Genomic DNA, 15,000 nt, shown 5'->3' with positions numbered 1-15,000 from the left:
ACGCACTTTAAATCGTCTTTTTGCTCTCTCTACAGTGCATAACAGTGCCTGATGGACTTGATTACTGCAATGCTCTGCTTACTGGACGTCCTAAGAAAACAATACATCCTTTACGACTTGTACAAAATGCAGCAGCATCCTAACAAAAAAAAAACAGAGCTCATATCATATTTTAAACCTACATTTTAAAGTTCTGCTACCTTTTTAAGCATCTAATTGACCTTAAAGCTCTGTCTGTTCATGTTCCAGCACGTGATCTTAGATCTGCAGATAGTGACCTTCTGCAAACATCTTCAGTAAAATACAATAAACATGGAGAGACTCGTTCAATTATTTGGCCTCTAAGCTATGGAGCTCAATCCACCTTGTACTAGCCCGTGAAGCTCAGAGCTCACTTTTAAGAAGCATCTAAAAACGTCGCTTTAACTTATTTATTAAAATGAAAACTCTACAGCTCATGACCTTTAAATTTGATTTGAAAATGATTCTAAATTTATACTAGTTCTCCAATTACTGTTTAAATTTATCATCTGTCTGCCAAACAATTTGAGCTGCCACCAGCATAAAGTGCTATAAAATAAATATGATGTTCATTCTTTGCATACAGTGTTTTAAAAGTCTTTGTAATGGGTCTACAGTTCATCATTATCATTTTCCTAAGAATATTCGGAAATCTTTGAAAGGCTGTTTTATTTAAAGGGCTGAATTTTTGATTTTTTTTTTTCCTGTTCTGTTTAGTCCAACTGCACTACTTAGTCCCAATCAATCAATAACAATATGAATAATTACATAATCAGATAGATGCAAAGATTGCGATCAATTAAAAAAAAAAAAAAAAAAAAAAATCAAAAACGTATATGAACAGAAAAAATGTCTTTCCTTCATCAGCCTGAGACTCTGGGCAACACCCGTACCCCCAGTGCATCATGGGAACAGAGCTGAGTGGGCCCTCTCTGGGCCGTTCCTGCTGATAATATAGGAAGTGAAAGTGGGAGACTGAACCAAACCCCCGGAGAGGGCTCTGAAGAAGCTGACGCAGATTTTCCACCACCAGCGTTGAGTAGGTGGTACGTGTGAGCATGAGGGGAGCAGCAGTGGCCCTTTCTGACCACATAACCACTTCCCCCATACGACAGCAACCTAAATATATATTTATATATGCGTGGACACACACACACACACACACACACACACACACACACACACACACACACACACACACACACACACAGAGAGAGAGAGAGAGAGAGAGAGAGAGAGAGAGAGAGAGAGAGACAGATACACACAGACAAAACACACACACACACATGCATGCACACAGACACACACACACACAGACAAACACACACACACAAAACTCAGACAAACACACACAGACAGACAAACACACACACACAAAACTCAGACAAACACACACAGACAGACAAACACACACATGCAATCACACAGACACACACAAAACACACACACAAACAGATACACACAGATAAAACACATACAAAACAGACAGACACACACGCACAGACGTACTATGCAAAAGCATCCTGGCATATGTGAAAGGCACGGGTTGTTCTTGTTCAATTAAGATCATTTTTACTGCTTGGCTTTTTTAAAACCCTTGAATATTTAATAACTGTCCAAATGTCGAAGAACGTCCCGGCTTCTCAGTGAGGAAAACAGTATTATAACATCACAACAAGAGAACAGCTACATAATACAGCTGCCTTCTCATATACAAGAGAGACACACACTAACATGTCAGACACACACTCTTCATATCTCCCACTCGTGTCTGTATGAGTGAGTGAGGGTGAGAGTGTGTGAGAGTGTGTGAGTGAGTGTGAGTGTGAGTGAGTGAGTGTGAGTGAGTGAGTGTGAGTGAGTGTGAGTGTGAGTGAGTGAGTGTGAGTGAGTGAGTGTGAGTGAGTGAGTGGGAGTGAGTGTGAGTGAGTGTGTGAGAGTGTGTGTGTGAGAGTGTGTGAGAGTGTGTGTGTGAGAGTGTGTGAGAGTGTGTGTGTGTGAGAGTGTGTGAGAGTGTGTGTGTGTGAGAGTGTGTGAGAGTGTGTGAGAGTGTGTGTGTGAGTGTGTGTGTGAGTGTGTGTGAGAGTGTGTGTGAGAGTGTGTGTGAGAGTGTGTGTGAGTGTGTGAGAGAGAGTGTCCATGCCCCTGCATCTCAGTGGCATCCGGCGCCAAAACAGGAAGTGTTCTAATTGCAGACTCCTGCAAACGGACAGAAACCAAATATAGAGCAGAACCCTCAATAGCGTGTAGTGTTTTGGGTAAGTACTCTCAATTAAAGTCAAGGCAGAGGCACAAGCACCAGACCAAAAAAACAAAAAAAACAATTAGAACAGGACACAACGAAGTGATGGTTTTGACCACAGTGACGTCCAACGTGAAAACACAAAATCGATCACGAAGCTGTCGATTAGAAAGCCAAGTTCAGCTTCGTATCGTATCACCGACAAATTCTTGGTGGCGATAATAAATAATTGCCCCCCTCTTTGAAGGTGTACGAGGCCCTAAACGTATTTAAGCAGTGAGGAGCTGAACTTTCCCCTCTGCTGTCACTGCAGGCCGGCAGGGTCGCCTACAGAGCAGCGCTAACAGCTGTTAATGAAGTGATGACGTTTTCTTGTTTGTGCCGTTTTTAATTCGGTGACTCGTTTGACTGATTGATGCGTGAAACTGAAGTTGTGAATGAATCGTGAGCGCCGATGTCTCCTTCGGATAAACGGCAAATAGTGCGATAGACCGTTATTGCTATAGTCTGGAGACACAGCAGGAAAACACAGCCTGGTTATTTTTCCAGGCTATTTTAAATGTGATTCACCTGTCCTGTCACGTGACACACAAGTGAGGTCACCACAGCTGGAGGCGGCGTATTGGAAATGGGCGTCTCGTCTGTGACGTATCCGGATCTCGAAGGGTCGTCCCATTTCACAGGGGAAAGATTTCAACCACTACCCCTTGTGACAGTTTCAAGGGGGAGGGTTACACTCGAAAACAAGGGGTATGGGTAATAATAAGAAATGGGATTGGGCCTTAGAATCACATTAACTAAACATACATGGTACAACTTACAAGAAAATGTATGTGTAAATGTTCTATTCAATATTTCAAGTCATTTGTAAATAGGTTGGCATTCATGGATAAACAATCTACTGTAATGATCTACTCAGAGCAAAGTTTCTCATTTATCATGACATGAATTTACTTGATATTTATCCAGTGATTTTACAATAATCTACAGTTTGGTTAATTATTTTTACAACTTCCTATAAACTTTAACAGTCACTTATAAAAGTTGTGATTACATAAACTTGTGAAATTGCACAGAAGCAGCATGTTAGATACATTTTACACAAATCCGCCACTACACTGCTTTCACATTAATGAAATAATTAATCCTAAACTTTTAAATGCTTATTTCAAATGTTTCAACAGCGCCCCAATATAGTCGATCAGCCAAGACATGTTTGGTGTCTGAATTTTGCTTCTTTACATTATTACTTATTACTAATGTAGTTAACAAGTAACAGAAGCTTTTACCCAAACAGCCGAATGTGGCGCAAACTGAATACCTCAAACCTCATGCATCTGCCTCAAACCTTGCAAAGTTACTAAGTAATCTTAGAGTCGGTTGTTTGGCATGTGACACTGTATGTTCGTAAACATTACATTAAACAGCTAAAAACCACACTAGTCTGAAATGTATCGGCACATTTCTTGCTGCTTAAATTACATTTAAAATCCACACAGTGATCAATTTGGTAGATGAATTTACATGTAAGCCAAGTTCAGATGGTGCACCAAAGAGACAAGGACTTTCTCTCATACAGGCCCCCCCTCCCCCCATTGCATCTCACCACCATCATCAGCCTCCCACCTCAGTGCATCATCGCCAGCTCGCCCGCCTGCTGCCGATGCCATGGCAACAGCTGCGTTGAAATCACACGCCCATCTCCTTTCCTAGCCATCCAGCGTTTCTAAATGACAGTCATTACAACCACTTCATCTTCGCCTTTCAGACATCATACAAACACAACCAAACCGCCCGGTCTCGGATGTAAAAACGAGGTGTAAAATGCATAATTCACATCCATCAATTCTGGAATGTTAGATTAGAATTGATTATGAATCATATTTGAAGTATATCCTCATTTTTGGCGAAAAATACGAAATTCTTGTTTTCATTTATTTATAAAATTTAAATTATTTGTCTGCATTTTCTACGTCGGGGGTCCTGGAGAGCACAGTTTGGTGATTTCCTTGCTCAAAATATTCCACCTAAATCTGTTAATTAAATAGTGTCTTGACATTAAAACCATCACCAATATGCTCATTGCTCTCTTTTAGAGTCTCTGATTTACTGTCTTCCAGTAAGTGATCAAAACTAGGCATCCAAAAAGATTCATATGACTTTAAAGATTCCTTGTGAGAATAAATGCAGACTTAAATACTGCATCAGCCCACACATCGCAGCAGATAAAAGCATACGGTCAACTAGAATCGTACAGGCTGATTCAAAAAGATTCATCCCATTTTAAAGCGCCATATTTTTACAACTGTGAGGTGCCTGGGAACCAATCACATACCAACTGAAAGATGGGGTCATGGTTTCTGAGAGCCAATGGAAGTTGGATCCCTTCAGTCTGAGAAGAGATTAAAGCGTTCTGCGTTCTCCACTGCAGCATGATTTTCATAGGCAGTGAACCTCCAACAGCTCAGAGCGTTCGTCGTTGGTTCCACAGCACTGGATGATCTCCGAAATCGCACTGCAAGAGATGTGAGTGCAGTGACACCCGACATGCTCAATCCAGTATGGGGTGAGTTTGACTATGGTGTTGATGGCTGTACAGCTGGAGGAGGTTCAGACTGAGAACTTGTAAAATTACATAATAAACTTCATGCTCAATTAAACCATTTACAGTTTACTACATTGTTCTGTAATGATTTACGAGAGAAATAATTCATTTTAAAATCAGACGAATCTTTTTGAATCTTTTTGTATATAACAAACTCTGCAGAATCAAGACGCTTATAGCACACAATTCTGCTGAATCAGAGTGAAGTCAAGTCACACTCTAGGCTACACAGTCCAAACATTAATAGTATATGTGTATAAGTGATCAGATGACGTCAAAATCGCGCTGCCACCAGTTTATAGGCAACACCAAGTTCATTCAGCAGTGAAAAGCCATAGCCGATCCAACACAGGCAGTAAAGCATTTTGTTTTCTGGATCACTTTTTAAAATCGAATTTAAAGCGTATGAACTGATATACCTGACTGTATTGTCTTGAGTTTACACGATTTGTTGCTGTGGTGATGATAAATGAAAGATGAAATATGGGATTTCCCGGTGCATAACTACTGCTCGGTTCCAAACTTCACACTAACACACTAAACGGTACATAAAAACGAGCGCACACACAATTAGAAGTTCATTCATTAGTGTAGTAGGTGAAGTACAGAAGTGTGTGGTCTGGGATGCGGCATTATATCCGTCACTGAGACGTGTTCACACACTCGCCGCTCGTTATTTGTTGAGTGAGGATCATTTATTGTGGTGAATTAATGTATTTGTGAAGGTAAGCTAATGATGGCTTTGTATTTGCCAACTTTCAAAATTCGTTCAACATTTAAGGCACCTCAGTGCACCTGCAGCATCATTTAAGGTGGAATGGAAAATACAAATTGAAACTAATTTCAGCTTTACATATTTGCATGGGTTTGCTATTTATGAGCTTTGGCAGCCACTTTTAATAATTTTTGTTTTGCATAGGAATTTTCTGAACTCTGGAGATGTGCAGGCTCTATGGATCCAGTCCACCAAACTAATCTTCTCCTCGTAGTGTTTTCTGGAGACTGCATCTAAACTGTCCACACGCCTTTTCGCCTTTTTCATGGTCATTCTGATCTACTTTGCTACTGGCCTTCAGCCACATGTTAGGGCTACATCCGCAGTAGCGGTGATGAGTCGAACTCTAACAGAGTGCAGTCAGTTACACCTCGCCTACCCACACGGCGACACGGTCTTCTTAATGACACCATTGAATACTATGAATAGCGATGTCGCCATAATTCGTTGGAATGCCCATTTGACTGGGTATGTGCTTTTAAGTGCTTGATGGTGGTGCAACACAAAAGAGCTTCAATACCTTAAAGTGGCACTTTGACCAAAATAAAACAGCAACCATTGTCATATGTGCTGCAAACATACGGACTAGCCTCCTGCAGCGGTGCTACAGCAGTTAACAGAGAACGATTTTTTGGTTTAAGAAAAACTTCCGTCTGATGATGGTTCTTAAAGGTGGGAGTAAGCTGTGAAAAATGACATGTGGTTTGTGGCGGATACGTAAGCACTGTGTGAAATGTTTTCTCCCCCAACCAGCTGTCAAATGGAGAAGGAAGTCAGACAGCTAACGTCATTGCTTAGAAGCCATGTACCAGTATATTTAGATTTCTTGATATCAGTGCATATCTTTCTTGTCTTTTGACATCCTGGCACAGGGCAGGCTGGGTATTGCAGTGAAAGAACACTGATTCCATATTAAATAAATAAATAATAAATGAAATAAGCAGAGTGAAAACTGTTGTGGGGTCCGTTATCAGATATTTAGAGGTCACTCGGCAATACACCGAATCAGCTACACGACCCGTGTTGTTTGAATTAAGGGTAAAATGTTTTTCAAGCAGTATTGAAAAACTGAAAAAAAAAATAAACGTATGGAAATGTAAAACTTACACGGTCATTATGCAAACTAACCCAAGCTAACAGGGCCAAAGTATTCTCTGCCATATTAGTATAGTTGGGAGAAAGTAATCCTCTAGTTTTAGTTTTAGTCCTTTTATCACAAAAACACAATCTTAATACCAACTCATTGTTCGCTGCTGACATACATACAGCATTGAGAGGAAGCAATCATTTGAAGATCAGCAAATCTACCCAGGTCCACTTGAAGCCTGCAGCCTCTCGAACGCGCCCCTGGGCTCAGGCAGAACCCCAGCAGTGTTAACCATCACGCCAAGCTCATGACCTCACTACCTTCCTGTGTGGACAGAAAAACGAGGCCCAGCTCCTGGATGAAAATGCCCTTTCTTTCTGATCAGTCAACTCAAGTCCAGACTAAAGCAGTACGCAAGAAGCACAGTAGATAAGACTTTTAACAAGGGCTGCACAAAATGATGTGAAATGATATTAATTGTACACCAGAACAGTGAAATGTTTAGGTGATGACTCCAAGGCTAAAACGTCTGCATAAAACTACAGAAATGAGCATTAATACTAATGCTAATCCAGGAAGATCTAGTCCCAATTTAAACATTTTACAACTGTCTATGTATCAACAACGGCGAACATGTAGAGATATTGTAGATGCTGGATATCTACTTGTAACATATATATCAACCAGTTAACCAAATTCATTTATTTCACCAGCCACACCCAGACAGGATTACTGCCAGACCTGACAAATACAAACATCACTTAAATGAAGCCTGTCAGGCAATGTGAAGCAGCTAGAAGGTCTCAAAAAGCAGCACATGATGCCAAATTCTAAAGAGATTCAAATACAGCTGTGAAACAAAGTCATTGAAGCCCATTAGCCTGGAAGGAGTTATAAAGTCATTGCAAGGCTCTGGGACTCAAGCGAACCTCAGTGAGAGCCATTATCCACGAATGGAAAAAACTTAGAACAGTGGTGAACCTTCCGAGGAGTGGCCAACCTACCAGCGATTCATCCAGGAGGTCACAAAGGAACCCGGACAAACATGTAAAGTAGGGCAGGCCTCACTTGCCTCAGTTAAGGTTAACATACACGATTACACAATAAGAAAGATACTGGACAAAAACGGCATCCATGGGAGAGCTAAAAACTACAAACCACCACTGACCAAAAAGAACACAAAGGCTTGTCTCGCAGGCAAAAGTGGAATTTTTGGAAGACATGGGTCCTGTTACATCTGGAATTAAGCTAATATCGCATCCCATCATAAGAACATCATACCAACAGTGAAACATGGTGGTGGTAGTGTGATGGTCTGTGACCTGGATGACCTGTCATAACTGATGTAACCATGAATTCTGCTCTCTATCAGAAAGTCCTAAAGGAGAACCTCCACCCGCGAGTTTGTGACCTTAAGCTCAAGCACGATTAGATTATGCAGCAGGATAACGATCCAAAATAAACAAAAATAAAGCACTGACTTAAATATCATTGAGAAGCTGTGGCAAGACCTTTATTGGGCAGTCTCTGTGTTTGCACACTGTGGAATTAGACCTCTGCATTTATCCCATCCGTGCAGTGAAACACCCACATACATGCACACTAGTAGGCAGTGAGCACACTTGCCTGGAGCGGTGGGTAGCCCTATCCACGGTGCCCGGGGAGCAGTTGGGGGTTAGGTGCCTTGCTCAAGGGCACTTCAGTCATGGACTGTCAGCCGAGGAGATCGAACCGGCAACCTTCCAATCACAGGGCTGGTTCCCTAACCTCCAGCCCATGACCGGGCTGAAGGTTTAAAATGTTTTAAAACATTTTAAAATAATCATGTTGTGGAGAAAAATAACAATTAGATATTTTTCCAAAATCATTCAGCCCAACAAGGTGGTAAAAATCTAGCCTTCATTACTTTGACAAAAACGTTATTAAATTAGAAGAACACCCAGATTAACAAATGCACAGACATAAAGACACTTCCGGGTCTGTGAATGGCCAAAATGCTCACAGTACACTGTAAAACTGGTTGGTTAGAGGTTTACTAGCATATTGCAGCCATCAGCAATATCGGTTTTGGAAAAGCCAATATCATAAAAAATTGTATTGATAAGCCCCATTTTAACACGTTTCACCGATTACATTTGAAGTCTGATTCAATATTTGGCCTCACTGTGTCCAGAACTGCTGAGCCTAGTATAAAAAGCCAAGCACAGAATTAGCATTTGGGAGTTTACGCTCTGTGCCAAACCAACAGTGGCGAAAATATGGAAATGTGACCTTAATGACTATGCAAATCCAGGCAGGAACTGCGGAGAAGTTAGCGCTGCTTTTGGCACGTTGCTGCTTGCAGGAGGGCAAACTGATCCCGCAGAGGGGATGTGCACAAGTTGAATTTGTGATGGTCCAGTAATCAGTATAAATGAGTAATTGATTAGTTGGATGGTGTTGACGACCAAAGAAGGCTCTTTTTATTCCTCTGTACATTATTAACTTTGACGGACAGCAGCTACACTGGAAGCAAAACTTTTGCTCCACAATGTTGCCCCGTTACTACTATAATTACAGGATGGGCCGCAAGTTCCGAGAGGTTTCTGAAGAGAGGTAAAGGGCAGGAGAAAGTCGAATGAATGTTCGGAACTGAAATAGGGGTCCTTTAACCTCTACACACTGCAAAAAAGCAACTTGTTATTCAGTTATTATTCTTAACACCCACCGTTCAGTAATGTCAGTAAATGATTCCTTAGATATTATGATCTAGTCTCAAATAAGTTATGCAGTCATGAGAGCATGGAACTGAAGCGTGGGCCTACATTTAAACCCTTATTGGGTTACCAACAATAATAGGAAACATTAATACAGCATGTCGACGTTTTGATCAAAACATCACAAATAAATAACAGAATTTAAAATACATGAGACTGAAATAATATGCTTGTTTAAATAGTGAAATTTTATTTAACTTATTTATTTAAACCCTTAAACCCTGCACCCTAGACAACTAAACCCTTAAACCCTGCACCCTAGACAACTAAACCCTTAAACCCTGCACCCTAGACAACTAAACCCTTAAACCCTGCACCCTAAACAATTAAACCCTTAAACCCTGCACCCTAGACAACTAAACCCTTAAACCCTGCACCCTAAACAATTAAACCCTTAAACCCTGCACCCTAAACAATTAAACCCTTAAACCCTGCACCCTAAACAATTAAACCCTTAAACCCTGCACCCTAAACAATTAAACCCTTAATCCCTACACCCTAAACAATTAAACCCTGCACCCTAGTCAACTAAACCCTTAAACCCTGCACCCTAAACAACTAAACCCTTAAACCCTACACCCTAAACAATTAAACCCTTAAACCCTGCACCCTAAACAATTAAACCCTTAAACCCTACACCCTAAACAATTAAACCCTTAAACCCTGCACCCTAAACAATTAAACCCTTAATCCCTACACCCTAAACAATTAAACCCTGCACCCTAGACAATTAAACCCTTAAACCCTGCACCCTAAACAACTAAACCCTTAAACCCTACACCCTAAACAATTAAACCCTTAAACCCTGCACCCTAAACAATTAAACCCTTAAACCCTGCACCCTAAACAATTAAACCCTTAAACCCTGCACCCTAAACAATTAAACCCTTAAACCCTGCACCCTAAACAATTAAACCCTTAAACCCTGCACCCTAGACAACTAAACCCTTAAACCCTGCACCCTAAACAATTAAACCCTGCACCCTAGACAACTAAACCCTTAAACCCTGCACCCTAAACAACTAAACCCTTAAACCCTACACCCTAAACAATTAAACCCTTAAACCCTGCACCCTAAACAACTAAACCCTTAAACCCTACACCCTAAACAATTAAACCCTTAAACCCTGCACCCTAAACAATTAAACCCTTAAACCCTGCACCCTAAACAATTAAACCCTTAAACCCTGCACCCTAAACAATTAAACCCTTAAACCCTGCACCCTAGACAACTAAACCCTTAAACCCTGCACCCTAAACAATTAAACCCTGCACCCTAGACAACTAAACCCTTAAACCCTGCACCCTAAACAACTAAATCCTTAAACCCTACACCCTAAACAATTAAACCCTTAAACCCTGCACCCTAAACAACTAAACCCTTAAACCCTACACCCTAAACAATTAAACCCTTAAACCCTGCACCCTAAACCCTGCACCCTAAACAATTAAACCCTTAATCCCTACACCCTAAACAATTAAACCTTTAAACCCTGCACCCTAAACAACTAAACCCTTAAACCCTGCACCCTAAACAATTAAACCCTTAAACCCTGCACCCTAAACAATTAAACCCTTAAACCCTGCACCCTAAACAATTAAACCCTTAAACCCTGCACCCTAAACAATTAAACCCTTAAACCCTACACCCTAAACAATTAAACCCTTAAACCCTGCACCCTAAACAATTAAACCCTTAAACCCTGCACCCTAAACAATTAAACCCTTAAACCCTGCACCCTAGACAACTAAACCCTTAAACCCTGCACTCTAAACAATTAAACCCTGCACCCTAGACAACTAAACCCTTAAACCCTGCACCCTAAACAACTAAACCCTTAAACCCTACACCCTAAACAATTAAACCCTTAAACCCTGCACCCTAAACAACTAAACCCTTAAACCCTACACCCTAAACAATTAAACCCTTAAACCCTGCACCCTAAACCCTGCACCCTAAACAACTAAACCCTTAAACCCTACACCCTAAACAATTAAACCCTTAAACCCTGCACCCTAAACAATTAAACCCTTAAACCCTGCACCCTAAACAATTAAACCCTTAATCCCTACACCCTAAACAATTAAACCTTTAAACCCTGCACCCTAAACAACTAAACCCTTAAACCCTACACCCTAAACAATTAAACCCTTAAGCCCTGCACCCTAAACAATTAAACCCTTAATCCCTACACCCTAAACAATTAAACCCTTAAACCCTGCACCCTAAACAATTAAACCCTTAAACCCTGCACCCTAAACAATTAAACCCTTAAACCCTGCACCCTAAACAATTAAACCCTTAAACCCTGCACCCTAAACAATTAAACCCTTAATCCCTGCACCCTAAACATCTAAACCCTTAAACCCTGCACCCTAAACAATTAAACCCTTAAACCCTGCACCCTAAACAATTAAACACATAAACCCTTAAACATCGGACAGATGTTTAGAGTTCACATATTTCAAGCCCAATATTGATGACTTATTTATTGCACTCCAAGAAAACAGACGGGTGGGTGACGCCAGGCTAAAATGCCTGAATTAGCCCGAATTTGAATTTAAAAAAACAAATAAATAAATATATAAATTTCTCTGTAATTCAAGCCTAATTACTTCCAATTTCTACGTTTATGCATGTGCACTGGCTGATGTGTACATGAAAAACATTGAATATCATCACTCACTGGCAGCTCACATAAGTGCATCACTAGAAAGCTCTCAATAATGCTGCATGTGGCCATTCTGACATACTGTGATACACTACGGTAAATGTAGGGGGCGACATGGTTTTGGTCATTTTGCTGCACCATAAAAGAAAGAGACCATCAGCGCCACCGTTGGGGCAAAGTGAAAGGAAATGGTAGAAGCCACAAAAGGTTCAGTTAGGTGCCAATTTGATTAATCAGTCAAATAATAATTGACATTTTCCACCCTAATTGACACAAGCTGTTGGTATGTTTGCCTCTGTGTTGACATCGTTGTTTTCATGGATGTTTCAAAGGTGCCATTCAAAAGGACAATTAGGCAGTTTAAATCAGTGCAATTTTAGCCAAAGCAGAAAGCTGATTATTTTGGACAGATACAGTCTGTGGCTGTTAACTAATGGGTCTCTCTCAGTAGCTCCAGAAGCAGGAGGCTTTACACTGTAATAAAGCTTTAAAAGTGACTGGAGACTACAGAAGTCTAATGAGACTAACGAGAGCAATGTTTCTTTTCATTTTTCACACAGCTCAGCAGGGCTGGGCAGAGCACAGGAAACCTTCAGTCAGACCAGACACTCATGCACATATATACACAAACCTTTCTGGAATCTGTTTCGACTAACCTGCACTGCCGGGCTGATTTCGCTGAAGTCAAGGTCAATGCCTTGTTCGAATGTTGTTAGAAACTCGGAAGCATCAATTTTCAGGCTCCTGAAGAGTCAACGAAGTCTTATTTAAAGCATCTGGTGTACCACCTTCCAATGAGCTCCCAAACGCTGATACTCATATTTAATAGGACCATATATAACAGCAGGTATATAATCTGATATACACAACATACACACTGGCCACTCTATTAGGTACACCTGTTCAGTTGCTTGTTAATAGAAATAGCTCATCAGCCAATCACGTGGCTGCAACTCAGTGCATTTAGGCATGTAGAGGTGGTCAAGACGACTTGCTGAAGTGCAGATCGAGCATCAGAACGGGGAAGAAAGGGGATTTAAAGGACTTTGAACATGACGTGGTTGTTGGTGCCAGACGGGCTGGTCTGAGTATTTCAGAAACTGCTGATCTACTGGGATTTTCACGCACAACCATCTCTAGGGTTTACAGAGAACGGTCCGAAAAAGAGGAAATATCCAGTGAGCGGTCAGTTGTGTGGACGAAAATGCCTTGTTGATGTGAGAGGTCAGAGGAGAATGGGCAGACTGGTTCCAGATGATAGAAAGGCAACAGGAACTCAAATAACCAACCAAAATCTCTGAGGAACGTTTCCAACACCTTGTTGAAAGTCTGCCATGAAGAATTAAAGCAGTTCTGAAGACAAAAGGGGGTCCAGCCTTTTACTATGCAAGGTGTACCTAATAAAGTGGCCAGTGAGTGCATAACGACAGACGTACATCACTGCTGTTGGAACAAAACCGTTGACTTACATTAAAAATAAAATATGTTTTCCTTCTCTTGTAAAATTCTCATTTTGGAGATGCAAGGTTTTGTTCTGACAACAGCGATATACTTCTCTACCAGTCACATTCAGTGTTAAAAAAACAACAAAAAAAACAAAACGCCCAGCAGGGAAATCTAAAATTTCATGATCTACTGAATCATTTCCTACAGAACCATAAAAGTTACGTTCAGATTTACATTCATATTCTCAGTGTCTGTCAAAGCCACGCTGACTGACCGAGCCCTGCAGAGACAGTGGACAGAGACACCGCGTTAACCTGAACCACTTCCTTTAAAAGCATCGGAAGTATTGTTTTTAAAGAGCCTCTCTCTCTCTCTCTTTTTCTGTCTTCTCTCTCTCTCTTTTTCTGTCTTCTCTCTCTCTCTTTTTCTGTCTTCTCTCTCTCTCTCTCTCTCTCTTTTTCTGTCTTCTCTCTCTCTTTTTTCTGTCTTCTCTCTCTCTCTCTCTGTCTTCTCTTTCTCTCTCTTTTTCTGTCTTCTCTCTCTCTTTTTTTTGTCTTCTCTCTTTTTCTGTCTCTCCCTCTTTCTTTCTGTCTTCTCTCTCTCTCTTTCTTTCTGTTTTTCTTTCTTTCTTTCTTTCTCTGTCTTCTCTCTCTCTCTCTCTTTCTGTCTGTCTTCTCTCTCTTTTTCTGTCTTCTCTCTCTCTCTCTTTTCTGTCTTCTCTCTCTCTCTCTCTTTCTGTCTTCTCTCTCTCTTTTTCTGTCTTCTCTCTCTCTTTCTGTCTTCTCTCTTTTTCTGTCTTCTCTCTCCCTCTTTCTTTCTGTCTTCTCTCTCTCTTTTTCTGTCTTCTCTCTCTTTCTTTCTTTGTCTTCTCTCTTTTTCTTTCTTTGTCTTCTCTCTTTTTCTTTCTTTGTCTTCTCTCTTTTTCTTTCTTTCTTTTTCCATCTCTCTCTCTCTCCGTTTTCTGCAGGTGTTGTGGTCTCTGGGGTGAGACGGGGGAGAAATGCTTCCCCCAAAAAACACACTGTGCCTGTCTCAGCCATCTGCTACACGCCAACTCTTTTTCATCTGTTTAGCTGAGCACTCGTTCTGCCCCGATCTGTCCGTTCTTCATCGTCCCTCTGAAAGGGCCAAAACCATCTGCTGTTCTCCAGCACACAGAGAGAGAGAGAGAGAGAGAGAGAGAGAGAGAGAGAGAGAGAGAGAGAGAGAGAGAGAGAGAGAGAGAGAGAGAGAGAGAGAGAGAGAGAGGGAGGGAGGGAGGGAGGGAGGGAGGGAGGGAGAGAGAGAGAGAGAGAGAGAGAGAGAGGGAGGGAGGGAGGGAGGGAGGGAGGGAGGGAGGGAGGGAGGGAGGGAGGGAGGGAGGGAGAGAGAGAGAGAGAGAGAGAGAGAGAGAGAG

At 41.3% G+C, this 15,000-nt stretch overlaps 1 protein-coding gene across 1 annotated transcript in view; it reads right to left on the bottom strand.

Annotated features, from left to right (window-relative positions):
- LOC108439019 (C-terminal Src kinase) overlaps positions 1–15,000 on the bottom strand; it is an 83,415-nt gene that overhangs the window by 41,734 nt on the left and 26,681 nt on the right. The gene's annotated exons all lie outside the window — the stretch shown is intronic.

The sequence above is a fragment of the Pygocentrus nattereri genome, chromosome 7 (assembly GCF_015220715.1).
Source record: "Pygocentrus nattereri isolate fPygNat1 chromosome 7, fPygNat1.pri, whole genome shotgun sequence".
Taxonomy (NCBI): Eukaryota; Metazoa; Chordata; class Actinopteri; order Characiformes; family Serrasalmidae; genus Pygocentrus; species Pygocentrus nattereri.
The sequence above is the reverse complement of the archived record's forward strand: the minus strand, read 5'-3'. Positions and strand labels throughout refer to the sequence as shown.